Here is a 15,134-nt window from a genome sequence, read left to right on the forward strand (position 1 = left end):
TCACGATCTTGCTCAGTGTAAATAGGAACGTAACAAGCTCCTGCGGTCCTACACGCGTCATTTCTTCGATGTTTGCGCCACCATCGCAAACATCTCGGAGGACGACATCATCGATTGCTTCTACAACGGCATCACCGACATAGGCATCTACAGGGATTTTGGGCAGAACAGGCCAAAGACTGTTACGGGCCTTCGTGATATGATGCACGATTGGTCCAAACAGGAGGAGAAGATGCGGGAGTGGTTCCCGCGGCGCCAAGATAGCAATTTGAGGCACCCAAATGACAACCGCAACGACAAAGGCTAGCAGGACTATTCGGGTCCATCCTGAAAGCGCAAGCTAGATGATCTCATCGCGGCTGTGGATCATCCCTCGTGGGGCAAGAAGTCGACAACGCAGGAGGAGTTCGAGAAGCTCCTGCAGAAGAAGTGCCCATGGCATCCAGGTGCCAACCACGCGGCCATCGACTGCTACCACCTCCGGAGGATGTTCAGCAACTCTGGTGGTGGTAAGAAGAACAAGAAGCCTGCAGGCAAAGAACCCGAGGATGATGACAAAGAGGACCAAGGGTGCAACCCGAAGTTCCAGGACGCTTCAAAGACCATCAACGTCATCTTCGGGGGAGATGGGGATTTTGGCTCCAGGCGGGACCAGGAGCTGCTTCTTCAGGAGATCATGTCCGTCGAGCCGGCGGTGCCACGACCACTCCGTTGGTCGGAAGTCCCCATCTTGTTCTCCTGTGATGATCAGTGGACGAGCTTCTCGGAGCCCGGCAAGTTCCCCCTGGTTCTGGATCCTGTGGTGGCAGAGGTCAGGCTCACCAAGGTCCTCATCGATGGTGGGAGCGGTCTCAACCTCATCTTCACCAGCACTCCAAGGAAGATGGGCCTAGAATTCAAGGACATGCTGGTTCCGAGCAAGTCCCCTTTCTACGGCATCATCCCAGGTAACGCGGCGCACCCACTTGGTACGGTAGTTCTCCCAGTCACCTTCGGCACGAGGGAGAATTACTGCACTGAGTTCATTAAATTCGAAGTGGCCAACTTCGAATATTCTTATCATGCAAGTTTGGGTCGTCCGGCACTCGCCAAGTTTATGGCAGTGCCACATTACATTTATCTGCTTCTCAAGATGCTACGACTAAGTGGAGTACTTACTCTCCGTGGCGACTTGAAGAATTCGTATGACTGCAATCAGGAGGCGATCCAGTACGCTTCAAGTACTCTTGTGCCAGATGCTTCCAGGGAAGTACTCACGGCCGTGCAACAGCTCTCTCAGTTCGGGTTGGAGATCCCCTCGAGAAAGGCCAGCAAGTTGAGCGTCCAGACGACTGATGACATGGCCCTCAAGACGATCCAGCTCGAGGAGGGTGACTCATCTAAAACCGCTGTCATCAGCGCGGGCTTAGGTGAGAAATAGGAACTTGCACTCGTCAGCTTTCTTTGGGCTAACCGAGATATATTCGCGTGGAAACCTGCGGATATGGCAGGGGTGCCCAGGGAGTTGATCGAGCATAGTCTGAATGTACACCCAAAGGCTATGCCTAAAAAGCAACGCTTGCGAAGGTTTGCTCATGATAAGCGTGAGGCAATTAAACAGGAGATAGGTAAACTTCTCGCGGCTGGATTCATTAAAGAAGTAATCCATCCAGAGTGGGTAGCTAATCCTGTTCTTGTAAGAAAAAAATAATGAATGGAGGATGTGCGATGACTACACTGATCTCAACAAACATTGCCCGAAGGATCACTTTGGGTTGCCGCGCATTGACCAAGTTGTCGACTCGACAGCTGGTTGTGTCCTTTTTTGCTTCCTTGATTGTTATTCAGGATATCATCAGATTGCGCTCAAGGAGGAGGACCAAATCAAGACAGCGTTCATCACCCCGTACGGGACATATGCCTACAAAACTATATCCTTCAGGTTAAAAAATGCAGGAGCAACCTATCAGCGTGCGATCCAGATGTGCTTCGCAGATCAGCTGCATCGGAACGTTGAGGCCTACGTAGATGATGTGGTCATCAAGACCAGGGATTCTGATGACTTGATTGCAGATTTGGAAGAAACGTTCAGCAGTCTGCGCAGATTTTGGTGGAAGCTCAACCCAACCAAGTGTGTTTTTGGAGTACCTTTAGGGAAATTGCTCGGGTTCATCGTTAGCAACCAGGGCATCAAAGCCAACCCTGTAAAGATTTCGGCCATTACTGATATGGGGGCTGCGGCCATAATCAAGGATGTGCAAAAGTTGACAGGTTGCATGGCAACCCTGAACAGGTTCATCTCCCGACTTGGGGAGAGAGGACTGCCCTTCTTCAAGCTCCTGAAATGCCAAGATAAGTTCCAATGGATGGAGGAGGCCGAGCGGGCTCTGCAAGATCTGAAACATCACCTCCGATCCTTACAGCACCATTGCCGGGGGAAGATCTACTACTTTACATTGCGGCAACAACTCATGTTGTCAGCAGTGCTATTGTAGTCGAGCGAGGCGAGGAAGGCCATACATTTGGAGTGCAGAGGCCTGTCTACTTTGTTAGTGAGGTACTCTCTGAATCCAAGGTACGGTACCAGGCCGTTCAGAAGCTTTTATATGCAATTCTAATCGCATCGAGAAAGCCGCGCCATTATTTCAACGAATACAAGATCACTGTGATTATGGACTTCCCGTTGGCGGATATTCTTCATAATCAAGATGCCACGGGGTGCATATCAAAGTGGGCAGTGGAACTGGGGGCTTTGTCAATCGACTTCAAGCCATGCACTGCAATCAAATCTCAAGCCTTAGTCGATTTTATGGCCGAATGGAGGGAGAATCAAGTTCCAACTCCAGTCGACAAGCCAGAGCACTGGACCATGTACTTTGATGGGTCCGTCAAGCTTGATGGCGGCGGCGCAGGAGTTCTACTTATTTCTCCACGGGGCGAACAATTGAAGTATGTCCTTCAGATCCTGTGGGAGGTATCCAACAATGTAGCCGAGTATGAAGCCTTGCTTCACTAGCTTCGTTTGGCGATATCACTAGGGATCAAGCGACTACTTACGTATGGCGACTCTCTTCTTATCGTTCAGCAAGTCAACAAAGAGTGGGACTGCAACAAGGAGACGATGGACGTCTATGTACAGGAAGTGCGCTAGTTGGAAAACAAATTTTCTAGCCTGGAGGTTCATCATGTGCTTCGAGAGCACAATGTTGGCGCAGATATTTTGTCCAAGCTGGGGTCAATGAGGTCAACACGTGCTCAGGTTCCACCGAGAGTCTTTGTCTAGGAGCTCAAGCAACCATCCATCAAGTCTTCACCACAGGTATCCACCGATGCGGGTCCTCAACAACCCGATCGGTAGGTTATGGCGCTGGGTGAGGACTGGAGAGAGGCTTTTATCGACTTCATCCGGGATCAAAGGCTACCGGCGGGAATTGATGCAAGGAGCGCAGAGGCGGCACGTGTCATGCGTAGAAGTAAGGGTTTCGTCCTAGTTGACAGCAAGATCTACCTGCATGGTGCCCGGTCAGGCGTTCTCATGAAGTGCGTCACGAAGGAAGATGGCTATGACGTACTCCAAGAGATACACGAAGGTGTCGGCGGCAACCACGTAGCTTCGAGCACGTTGGTGGGGAAAGCATACAGGGCCAGTTTCTGGTGGCCCACCGCAGTATCTGACGCGGAGGATCTGGTGCGCAGATGCCAAAACTGTCAATTCTTTGGCAAGCAGTCTCATGTTCCAGCCCACAGCCTCATCACCATACTGCCATCCTGGCCCTTTACTTACTGGAGCCTTGATATGATTGGGCCCTTCACAATGGCGCTAGGCGGTTTCATCCATGTGTTGGTAGCTATCGACAAGTTCACCAAGTGGATCGAGTACAAGCCGATAACCAAGCTCACACCAGATCGGGCTGTTGATTTCATCTCTGATATCTTGCACCGCTTCAGCTTCCCAAATACCATCATCACGGACTTGGGATCAAATTTCACGGCCAATCAGTTTTGGGAGTTCTATGAGAGCGCATGCATCAAGGTTAAATATGTCTCTGTTGCACACCCAAGGGCCAATGGACAAGTCGAACAGGCGAACGGCATGATAATCGATGGCCTCAAGAAGAGACTCTATGATGAAAACAGTAAGAAGGGAGGCAAATGGATACATGAGCTGCCAGATGTCGTCTGGGGTCTCCGGACTCAGTCGTCCAAAGCCACAGGACAAACGCCGTTCTTTCTCATGTACGGATCTGAAGCTATCTTGCCGGCCGACATCATGTGGAAATCCCCAAGGGTTGAAATGTACAACGAAGGCGAGGCGGATGAGGCGAGGCAATTAGAGCTCGATTCTGTTGAGGAGGCTTGCTGCACCGCTCTTGTTCAATCTGCTCGATACCTGCAGGGGATTCGGCGATATCACGATCGCAATGTGAAAGAGCGGTCATTCAACATAGGCGACTTGGTCCTACATTGCATCCAAGATGAGTCCGGCCTACACAAGCTTAACTCAAGGTGGGAAGGTCCATTCATCGTCAAGCAGGTTACATGACCAGGGTCATATCGACTAGAATATCCCGAGGGTCAAGATGTTCCGAACTCTTGGAACATTCAGAACCTGCACAAGTTCTACCTATGAGAAGATGTTCGGAGATAGCTGAATCTCTGGGGGCTTAGGCGGTCTCTTTTTCTTGAATCAATTTGAAGGCTACGTGCCACAAGATTCGGGTTGTAAATCTCTCTGAACATGCGGAGGCTACGGCCGCGTGTATCATTTATATACATCGACTTCCTGTCATGAATTTTACGGAGGCTACGGCCACGATTCATATCTTATCGACTTCATGTTTTGATGGAAGCCTCGGCTGCATTCATACCTTCTACGAATCGGCTTCCGTCGCGACCTTGGATGGTCGCTCGCGACAGTAATCGCATTTATTCTAACAAGATCGATCCATTCGACTGGTTTATACCCAGTTTGTTGGATGGGCTCGCATGATGAGCTACTTCGACTACATCCTGAGTCGTTGTACTCAGGGTAGTTTCATTTTTTTGCCAAAAGCATGGCAGACCCGCGGTGATGCCCGCATTTGCTCCCAACAAGTTTGATCCGTTCGTCCGGTTCCTACCTAACTTGTGGAGCGCGCTCGCATGAGGAGCGACCTCGACTACATCCAGAGCCGATGCACTCTAGGTAGCTTCATTTTTTCTCTGCCTTAAGCACGGCAATCCCACGACGATGCTCGCGTTCTTTTCTAATAGGTTAGGCCTATCCAATCGGGTTATGGCTATCTTATTAGATGAGGTCCTACTTGGAGCTATGACTACTTCTAGGGTCGCTGCACCCAGGGTAGCGTCTACTACTTAGCGTCTAAGTCTGGATGCCAATTCAGCCAAGGCACACACAAGTAGAGACATCAAACAAAATATATACACAAGGAAGTGAGTACTTGTTTTTCATACCCGAATCCTGCAGTACACTTTGTACTATCTGTTCTGCTACAGGTTGGGCTTCTTGGAGGTACTCGTGAAATTGCTCTTCCGTGCACTCCGTAGCCACTCCCTACGCAAACATTCCCAGCGAAGCCTCTGGCCAAAAGGACTTTACAAATGCCAGGGCATGGCTGACGCAAGCGACGGGGGCCTCCGTAAGGAACTTCATGACTCTTTCGGGCGCCCCGTGTGGCAGAACCGCCTGAATTATTCCGGCTCAAGTGCGCTAATGATCGCCGTACAACTGCCATCAGCTCAACGCACTTCAAACGGAACAATCCCTTGGTCTGTCGGGTCTCCGCCCGATACAACCACGGTTCAACAGGATCGAAGCAGGTTTACCTCGCACGAAGGTGAGTTCACATCACAGAATAGCTCATCAACTTTTAATTTATAGACATTCATATATTATTACAAACCGAGTTCAAACATAAGTAAATTTATACAAATGGTGTTTAAACTGACAAGCGTAACAGCTTGTCCAAACTCACAGCGGAAAGAAAAGTTTACGCGACTACACACGTCGCGAAGGCGGACACCAAGCTTAGCCCAGGGCCTGGTGTCACTCCGGAGGGTCACTGCCGGCCGGGGACGGGTCCCACTCCACGGACCAGCCATAAGGAACGGACGTTGGCCACACAAGGTTGTCCGTGGGATTCTCGAAGGTCATACCTGAAACAGATATTGGCAAGGCTGAGTATTCTAATACTCAGCAAGGCTTACCCGAGTTTGGGTATACTTTAACCCATAACTAGACTCATGAAGGCATTATAAGGGGCTCTGGGTTTATTTTCAGCTGAAAAGCAACAAAGAGTATAACTACTTTTAAGTTTTAGCTTTCAGATTCTAGCTTGATTAGCCATTCTAGGTAAGCACCTATACTAAACAAGCAAGATATAGATTATCATCCATCAAGATTATTCCTTCAACAATTATACTTTTTACTCGATGTGGCAGAAGGAATAAGCAGTCTCAATCCTCGTGAGAGGCGGACGATCCGAATCGAATTTAAACCTTGCAAGGTAAACCTAACTCACACGCTCGGAATACCAACAGGGCGTTCCAAGCAACCGTTTGCCTTTCATTCCGGGTCGTGGATTAGGTCCACCACAAGCGACTGTAGGACCGTACGCACACCCAATGTGTGCAGGACATACGTCTGTAGCGCGACTACAAAACCCGTATTCCTGTCTGCCATGCAGAACGTACTCCCACATGTCGGTGTGTGGGAGAACCAAAATACGAGTGGTGGGAGGTATGTCCACTTGCCGGGCCGATTGGTTACTAGGCTTACCGCTTACCATATTTCGCGGCATGTGGCTAGTACTTTCAAACGCTTAGCCACCACTACCACACATTTCGTCCTTAAAGCTTTTATCCAAATAGACAGGGTAATCTTCAGGTCGTGATACAGCACATGACCCTGTCCGTCATCCTTATAATGGTTGCAGAATTGTAATCATGCAACTCCTATATCGCGCGAGTGACAGGAAATCACCCGACTTTTACCGGCCCTATTTAGCAGAGCATCTAGGCGATAAGGACTCGGGAGCAATACATTGGATTCCTAAGATCTTATGCAACTAGGGTTTCATTTCAACTCTTAGACGTAATGCAAGATAGATAATATATAGGTGAAATGATAATAACTTGAAATATTGGGATATGCATCGGGGCTTGCCTTCTTGAATGGGGTTGGGGGCAGGGATGTCAGAGGCTTCCGAACTTGGGTTCGGGGCTTCAGTTAGTCCCTCGATGACTTGCGTTGGGCCTTCTGGAAAGCCTTGGTCTTGCCCTGAGACCAACTCATAGTCCCCGTCGTCGAGCGTCATTGATTCTATATGAGATGCAATAGATTAAGTAAAGTAAGATTTAAATTTAAGATTTTATATTACAAAAGTTGTAATTCATCAAATTAACACTCAAGAGTTCATGAAAAAAAAGAGTTTAGGTTTGAAACATTATTATAAAGGAATCATAAAGATATTGCTGAATTTGTTGCAAACAAGAGCTAAAATATTTAGATTTGAATTTGAATTTGAACCCAAATTTAATTTCAAAACTTTAAGTAATAAGATCACAAAGTTTTGGAAATAAGACACTAAACATCAACACCTTAGAGAAGGACAAGAGATCTTAACTGAAAAGGTTTACACAGCATAATTAGCTAACATTTTAAATTTGAAATGTTCAAATTTAAGAGATCAAGCTACTAAGTAAGGTTGGGTTTGAAAATTAATCCAATGGTTACACATAGCTCATAGAAATTACATGCCAAAAATTCACAAGTAACAAGCAAGGAATATAAAAGTTAAGTATAAACTATCCCTGAATCTTAGGTTTAAAATAGAGGTAAAAGTATTGTGTTTCAAACTAAACTTCATTAGCAAAAGTTATAGGGTTTGAAATCTAGTTTCTAACAAAACTAATTTTGCCATTTTTGGATTTTTCTGTGATTTTCTATGAATTTTGCAAGACAGAAAATACACCCACATGAAATAACAACCCTTCCTATTACAAACCAGTCCTTAGCTTTTACAGAGAACCCCTTAGAAAGAATACAGTTCACGAAATTGGGTCCAAGGCCATGGCCGGCGGTGGGGGGCTCGGGTCTGGCCAAATTTCGGCCACAGGGCTCGCCGGCGGTGAGGGGTAAGGGGATGGAGAGCACAAGGGGACCTCAGGCTACCCACCGATGGTCTTGGAGGGGCTTGAGGTGGCCGGAGGAGGGCTGCCCACGGGAGACCGAGCCGGCGGCCGGAGGTGAGCGGCGGCGGTGGCGCTCCGGCGTCCGGGGGAGGGAGGGGCCGGGCTGGGGAGATGCAGTGGGGAATGGGGAAGCTGAAGGTGCTACCGGTTTGGGGAAGGAGAGGGCGAAGGGGAGAGTTCCACGGTGGACCGAGCTCGACGGCGCTAATGGAAGGGTGGCGGGGTACTGGGCGCGCGCGAGCAGGTCCGGGCAGCCTTTTATAGGTAATTGGGGTGGAAAAGGGGAGCACGGCGAGCAGGGCCTCGGCTTGAAGTTGCTACGGGGAAAAAGCAATCGGAAGATCATGACGGCGGCAGAGGCTCCGGCGGCGGCGCTGGCAATCCCGCAGGCGGCGTGGCGCTCGGGCGAGGCGCCAGCAGAGGGGGCCAGGGCGGTGGAGGGGCAGTGAGATGACGCGTGGGCGAGGGAGGAGCAGGAGGTGGACGGCGGCGGCCAGGGGTGGTGGACTGCGCCGGCGGCAGGGGCGCCAGGAGGCAGAGCAGAGGAGCAGAGGCTCAGGGAGGAAGAAGGGGGAAAGAATGGAGCCGGGGACTGTTTTGCAAAATCAAAGAAATACAGGGACTTCACTGTAAATAGCCTACAACTTTTAAACCGGTGCTCAAATGGAGAAGGTCCAAAAAGCAAAAATGCATAGTTTTTCAAACTCTACAACTTTTCTTTAAGGTTCATCTGCAGTTGAGCAATAGTTTTGAAGATACTATAAACTTAGTAATATTTTCAAATTTTATGTAAATCCTATAGATAAAATTACTTTTACACATATATCCAAGGGTAATTCCTCATATTTTTGCAATTTAACCACAAGTTACCATCTTTTGCAAAACAACCCTCATGCTTTTAAACTTTTCCCTCCATACCCACCCATTTTGCGCAAAAGGACCTCTAATTAAAAGTAATTTATATAAACAACACTTTTTCCTTAACATTACACATATTAAACACACCTTTGCCATACATTGCACATAAAAACATACCAAAACTCTAGGGTATGACCACACTATTTATCTGAGCGTCACACCCCGTGAAGCCGATCCAGCAGGGGCTGCTTGCCTGCTTCACCCTCTTCTGCTGGATCCACCATATCCACGAGCGTCTGGGCGGCTTCCTTGAGAATTTCCAGTTCCTTCTATGGCAGAACCAACCTGAATTACACTGGCTTAAGTACGCAAGTCCTCTCTCAAGGGCTCCAATCATACTTCAAACAGTGTAACTCTTTGGCCTGTCGGGTAACGTCCCGATAAACCATCAAAAGCAGGTCAAACAAGGTACCTTGCACGAAGGCGAGTCCAGAGATACAACCACCAACAAATTTTACATCACAGACACTTATATTACAAGGATTTTTAGAGTAGCATAAGTTCTAAACTGATAGAAGTTATTACAAACCAGTTTAAAAATTCAAGTTCACAGCAGCGGAATTTAAAGTACGACAACTGTACACGTCGCCAGTATGGACATCATGCTAAGCCATGGCATGACATCACTTGTTATGATCAGTGTTGGCTGAGGAGGGGTCCCACTCCACGAACCAACCATCAGGCAAAGTATAGGGCCAAGGCATGGGAAGGGTAGGGTCTTCAGGGACATGACCTGAAATAAAACCATATTGCAAGGATGAGTACTCTAACACTCAGCAAGGCTTACCCGGAATTGGGTATACTTAGCCCATAACTAGACCATGAAGGCTTGCAAAGTTTCTAGGTTTAGCTTTTGCTGAAAAGCAACAACGAGTAGGTCCTTAATTTCATATTTTAGCTTTCAGTTTCTAGTTTCTTTAACCATTCTAGGTAAGCACCTATAACTACTCAAGCAAGGTAGAGCCTCTTTAAAACATATCTCAGTATTACTCATAAGATTTCTCTTATTACTCTATGTGGCGGAAGAATTAAGCAGTCTCAATCTCCACGAGAAACGGACGATTCTGAATCAAATTTCAACCCTTGCAAGGTAAACCTAACTCACACGCTTGGAATACTGATAGGTCATTCCGAAGCAACCGTTTGCCTTTCATTCGGGGTCGTGAAACAATGCCACCACAAGCGACTGCAGGACCATACGCACATCCAATGTGCAGAACATATGTCTACAGCGCGACTGTATGACCGTATTCCCATCTGCTCTGCAGAACATACTCCCACACGTCGGTGCGTGTAAATATAAAATAAAATTCGAGTGGTGGGGGACGAGTCCACTTGCCAGGCCGATTGGTTACTAGGCTTACCGCTTACCATATTTCACGGTATGTGGCTAGTACTTTCAAACACTTAACTACCACTACCACACACTGCAACCTTAACCAATTTCATCAACACAGACGGGGTATCCTTTCTTTCCAAGATACTATACATAACCCCATCCATCATCCTTATAGTGATTGCAGTATTGTAAGCAACCAATTCCTATATCGCGCGAGTGATAGGAAATCACTCGACTTCTACCGGTCCTATTAGCAAGGCACTAGTCGGACTCAGGTTCTAATATTCAGTACATTGGTTCCGAGGAATATGCATCTAGGGTTTCCACACAACTCCTAAGAACTTAATGCACAAGTATATATATAAATGTAGATTGCAGTGTAAATAAAGTAGTGGGTTTACGTTCGGGGCTTGCCTTTACTAGCGAGGCTGGGGTCAGAGACGATAACGAATTCTTCCGAACTCGGGTTCGGGGCTTCAGTTAGTTCTCCAACGACGTTCCCGGGGTCTTCAGAGATTTTCACTTCAGATTCTGGGAGAATCTGATAGTCTCCGTCGGCGAGAAGCGTCGAGTCTACATATGATGTAAATGATGTAGTTTAGAAAATGCATAGACTTTTATTCTGTTTCACAATAAAGTTGCAATCCAACGAAATTAACATTACATACTAACAAACAACACAATTCCCCTTTACTGGGCAGTCATTTATCGGGTATTAATTAAACTACTTAGTTACATTAAGTAACACGGTTGGTTACCCTAAATATTTAGCTAACTGCATGAGGTAGCATGTTTGGTTATCTAAAACAATTAAACTAATTACATTTAATAACTTTATTTATTTAACTAGCTAATTATCTTTAATAACCCTAGGTTATTATTTAATTATGGACCTACTTTGATCAATTAGGAATATAGCATTATTATAACATGTTCTATTTATTCTAGTTGGTCTACACCTGAGCATGGGTTGAAAATTTATGGACATGACACACTACTCAAGAGCATCATGTTAAAATATTTTCATAATTTGTCATGAACTAGAGCTATTGTTCATGAATTTTCTTTGAAAATAAGCATAAATTCATAACTTGGGGTATAGCCCACTATTAATCCTAATACTTTTACTATGGATTACACATGTAAAAAGGAAGTTAGGGTATAAATTTTAGATACAAATTCTAACAGAAACATTCTTAATTGAAATCTAAGCATTTCTTCAACATACAACAAAGGTACTCGAATTTCTAAGTAATTGAGCAGTAAAGAACTCGAAATTTTTACCTAGAGCTACACATGGGACATACAACCTAAGTTCCAAAATTCAGCCACAACACATGCATATAACATGAGATACACATAAAATTCTCATTTCCTAATATTTAATCCACATTAAAAAAATACACACATACAGTTCAAACTCACTATATAAAAGTAGTCGAATTTAACTTAAGGATTCAAACAAAACTGGTTTGGCAATTTTCTGAATTTTCTACAATTTTCTACATATTTTTGAACTTCACAGCTTTTGAATTGGGGGGGGGGGGCTCTAGAATCTTGCAAGAGGGCCCTTAGAACTTTTCAAATCTTCACAATATGCCCTTGGCTCGTCGGGGAAGAAGAGCAGGGAGATTGACGGCCAAATTCCGGTGAGGGGGTGGCGGGGGGGGGGGGTGGAGAAGGGCTGGTCTATGGGCACCAGGAACTCACGGCGCATCCATGGGTGGGGTTGGGAGGCAAAGGGGATGGCCGGAGGTGGGGTTCCCACGGCGGCCGAGGCGGCGGAATGGAGGAGCTCCTCGGCGAGGGGCTTCCCGGTGAGGAAGGCGGCCAAGCTTGGGTCTAATAGCTGTAACAGGAGGAGGGGAAGCTATTGGGATGGTCGGATTGGACGGAGAAGGGGCAGAGGTAGGGGCTCGACGGCGACAGTGGCTTACCGGCGAGGAGGGGAACGACGGCGAGGTGGTTCCGGTGGAAGTCCGGCCATGAGAAGTGGCTTGGGAGCGTCAGTGAGGTGAGGGGAAGCTTCCTAGGGGGTTGTAGTGGGCAATGGGAGGCGGACGGCGGCGGCCCATGGCGAGCAGAAAGTCGCCGGAGTGGAGGAAGGAGGCGGCGGTGGTGGTCGGGGCTCTAGTTGTGCGCGGCAAGGAAAAATAGAGGGAAATGGATTGAGTGCGGTCTACTAGTGCTACTGGGCAACAGAGGGAAAGAAGAAGAGCAGGCATGAGCGCGGAACATGGCGACGGAGAGGTGGCGGCCGGGCGGCGCACGGGTTGGCGTGGCGCGCGCGGGAGAGGCCAGTGGGGGAGATGCTAGGGCGGTGCTCGGGCTGGGGCGACGCGTGGAGGCGACGACAGCAGGAGGTGGCACCAGGGAGGCTCTGGCGCGGCGGTGAGCGGCGCTGACGGACAGCGGCAGAGGAGCAGAGCAGGGGAGTAGAGCATGTGCCAGAGGAAGAAGAAGAGGGAAGGAGGTCCGAAGGACTTCCCTGGAATTTGCAAAAATCTTAGGGACCTCTATGTAAATGGAATTTCCCACTGATCCAAAGCTTTAATGAGGAGATGACCAAAATAAAAGTTGTAGAGTTTTTCAAATCCTACAACTTTGCTTTAGGGTTCAAGTTCAGAAACCTAAAGTACACAGCTTTATTTTACAACTTTGCACTCAATTTAAACTTAATAAAATTTTTATCCTTAGTAAGGTGAATTTTATGTAGTTTTGGGCTTAACTGCAAAAATTTATGACTGGTCATGATGACTTGCATTTTTATATTTTAGCCCTTAGTAACTTTGAAAGTTACTTTTATAACTCAACTACTTGCATAAAAGGACTTGTATTTTCATAAAATTACATAAATGCCCTTATTTTCATAACTTCACTCAAATTTCACACAATTCAAACCACACCAAATATTCTTCCCATTGGCTTACTCTATTTAACACCTAGGGTGTCACAACCTTCCCCCCTAAAAGGAATCTCGTCCCGAGATTACAGGAATGATATAATAAGAGGGTAGATACCTAAGAAATCTTGAGAAAGTCTGGGAAATTCGACTGAAGATAGTCTTCGGTTTCCCAGGTAGCTTCTTCTTCCGTATGATGATTCCACTGGATCTTAAACATCTTGACTGTTGCCCTTCTGGTACTTCTTTCCTTGGTATCTAAGATTCTGATTGGATGCTCCTTATAGGAAAGATCGGGTTCGATGTCGATGCTTTGTGTATCAATAATTTCGGTAGGAACACTGATACACTTCTTCAGTTGAGATACATGGAAGACATTATGAATGGCTGCTAGCTGAGGAGGAAGTTGAAGTCGATAGGCTACGGGTCCACAAATTTCAAGGATTTCAAAAGGACCAACGTAGTGAGGAGCGAGTTTGCCTTTAATACCAAATTGTTGAACACCTCGAGTAGAAGATACTCGCAGGTATACAAAATCACCTACTTCAAACTGTATTGGTTTCCTCCTTTTGTTTGCATAGCTCTTTTGTCTTGACTGAGCTACTTTTAGATTATTTCGAATGATCTTTACCTTTTCTTCTGCCTCAGTAACAAGATCAGGTCCAAAGATTTCATGTTCACCAGTCTGAGACCAATTTAAAGGAGTTCTGCATTGGTGACCATATAAGGGTTCAAAAGGAGCCATTTTGAGACTTGATTGATAACTGTTATTATAGGAGAATTCTGCCAGAGCTAAGCATTTGTCCCAATGCTTATCGTACTGGATCACGCAAGCTCGAAGCATATCTTCTAGAATTTGGTTTATCCTTTCTGTTTGCCCATCTGTTTGCGGATGATATGCGGAGCTTCGAATTAACTTGGTTCCAAGGGTTTGTTGAAGTTGTTCCCCAGAAACGAGCAACAAACTATGCTCTACGATCAGAGATGATCATTTTTGGTATTCCATGGAGACGAACGATCTAGTCTAGATAGATTTCAGCATACTTCTTAGCATTGTAAGTGGTATGCACTGGGAGAAAATGAGCGGTCTTGGTTAATCTATCTATAGTCACCCAATTGGAATAATGCCTCTAGGAAGTATTGGGTAAACCTACGATAAAATCCATACTGATATCTTCCCATTTCCAAGAAGGAATAGGTAGAGGCTGTAGTGTACCAGAAATCCTTAGATGACTGACTTTAACTCTCTGGCAAACATCACATTCAGAGACGTACTTCGCTATTTCTCTTCTCATACGAGTCCACCAGAAATTCTATTTCAAATCCTGGTACATCTTTGTACTGCCAGGATGCATAGCAAACTCAGATAAATGTGCTTCATCCATTATTTGCTTGCGAAGCTAATGGTTTTTGGGTACAACCATACGTCCATTAAACCTTAGAATTCCCTTAGGATCCTCTTGGAAACATTTATACTTTTCTTCTCCTTGGGCTAATTGTTGCTTAATAATTTTGACTCCCTTATCATGTTGTTGTGCCATAACGATACTATACTGGAGTATAGGCTCAACTGCTATATGATTCAGATTGCCTTGAGGGATGATCTCTAGACTAAGCTTTCTCATTTCCCAGCAGAGAGTGTTGTTGAAAACTTCTACTAATAAGCAATGACAATGTGACTTGCGGCTAAGTGCATCCGCAACCACATTGGTTTTGCCTGGATGGTAATGTACTTCAAGATTATAATCCTTTATAAGCTCTAGCCAACATCTTTGCCTCATATTCAAATCCGCTTGCATAAAG

The sequence above is a fragment of the Panicum hallii genome, chromosome 2 (assembly GCF_002211085.1).
Source record: "Panicum hallii strain FIL2 chromosome 2, PHallii_v3.1, whole genome shotgun sequence".
In the NCBI taxonomy this organism is placed as follows: domain Eukaryota; kingdom Viridiplantae; phylum Streptophyta; class Magnoliopsida; order Poales; family Poaceae; genus Panicum; species Panicum hallii.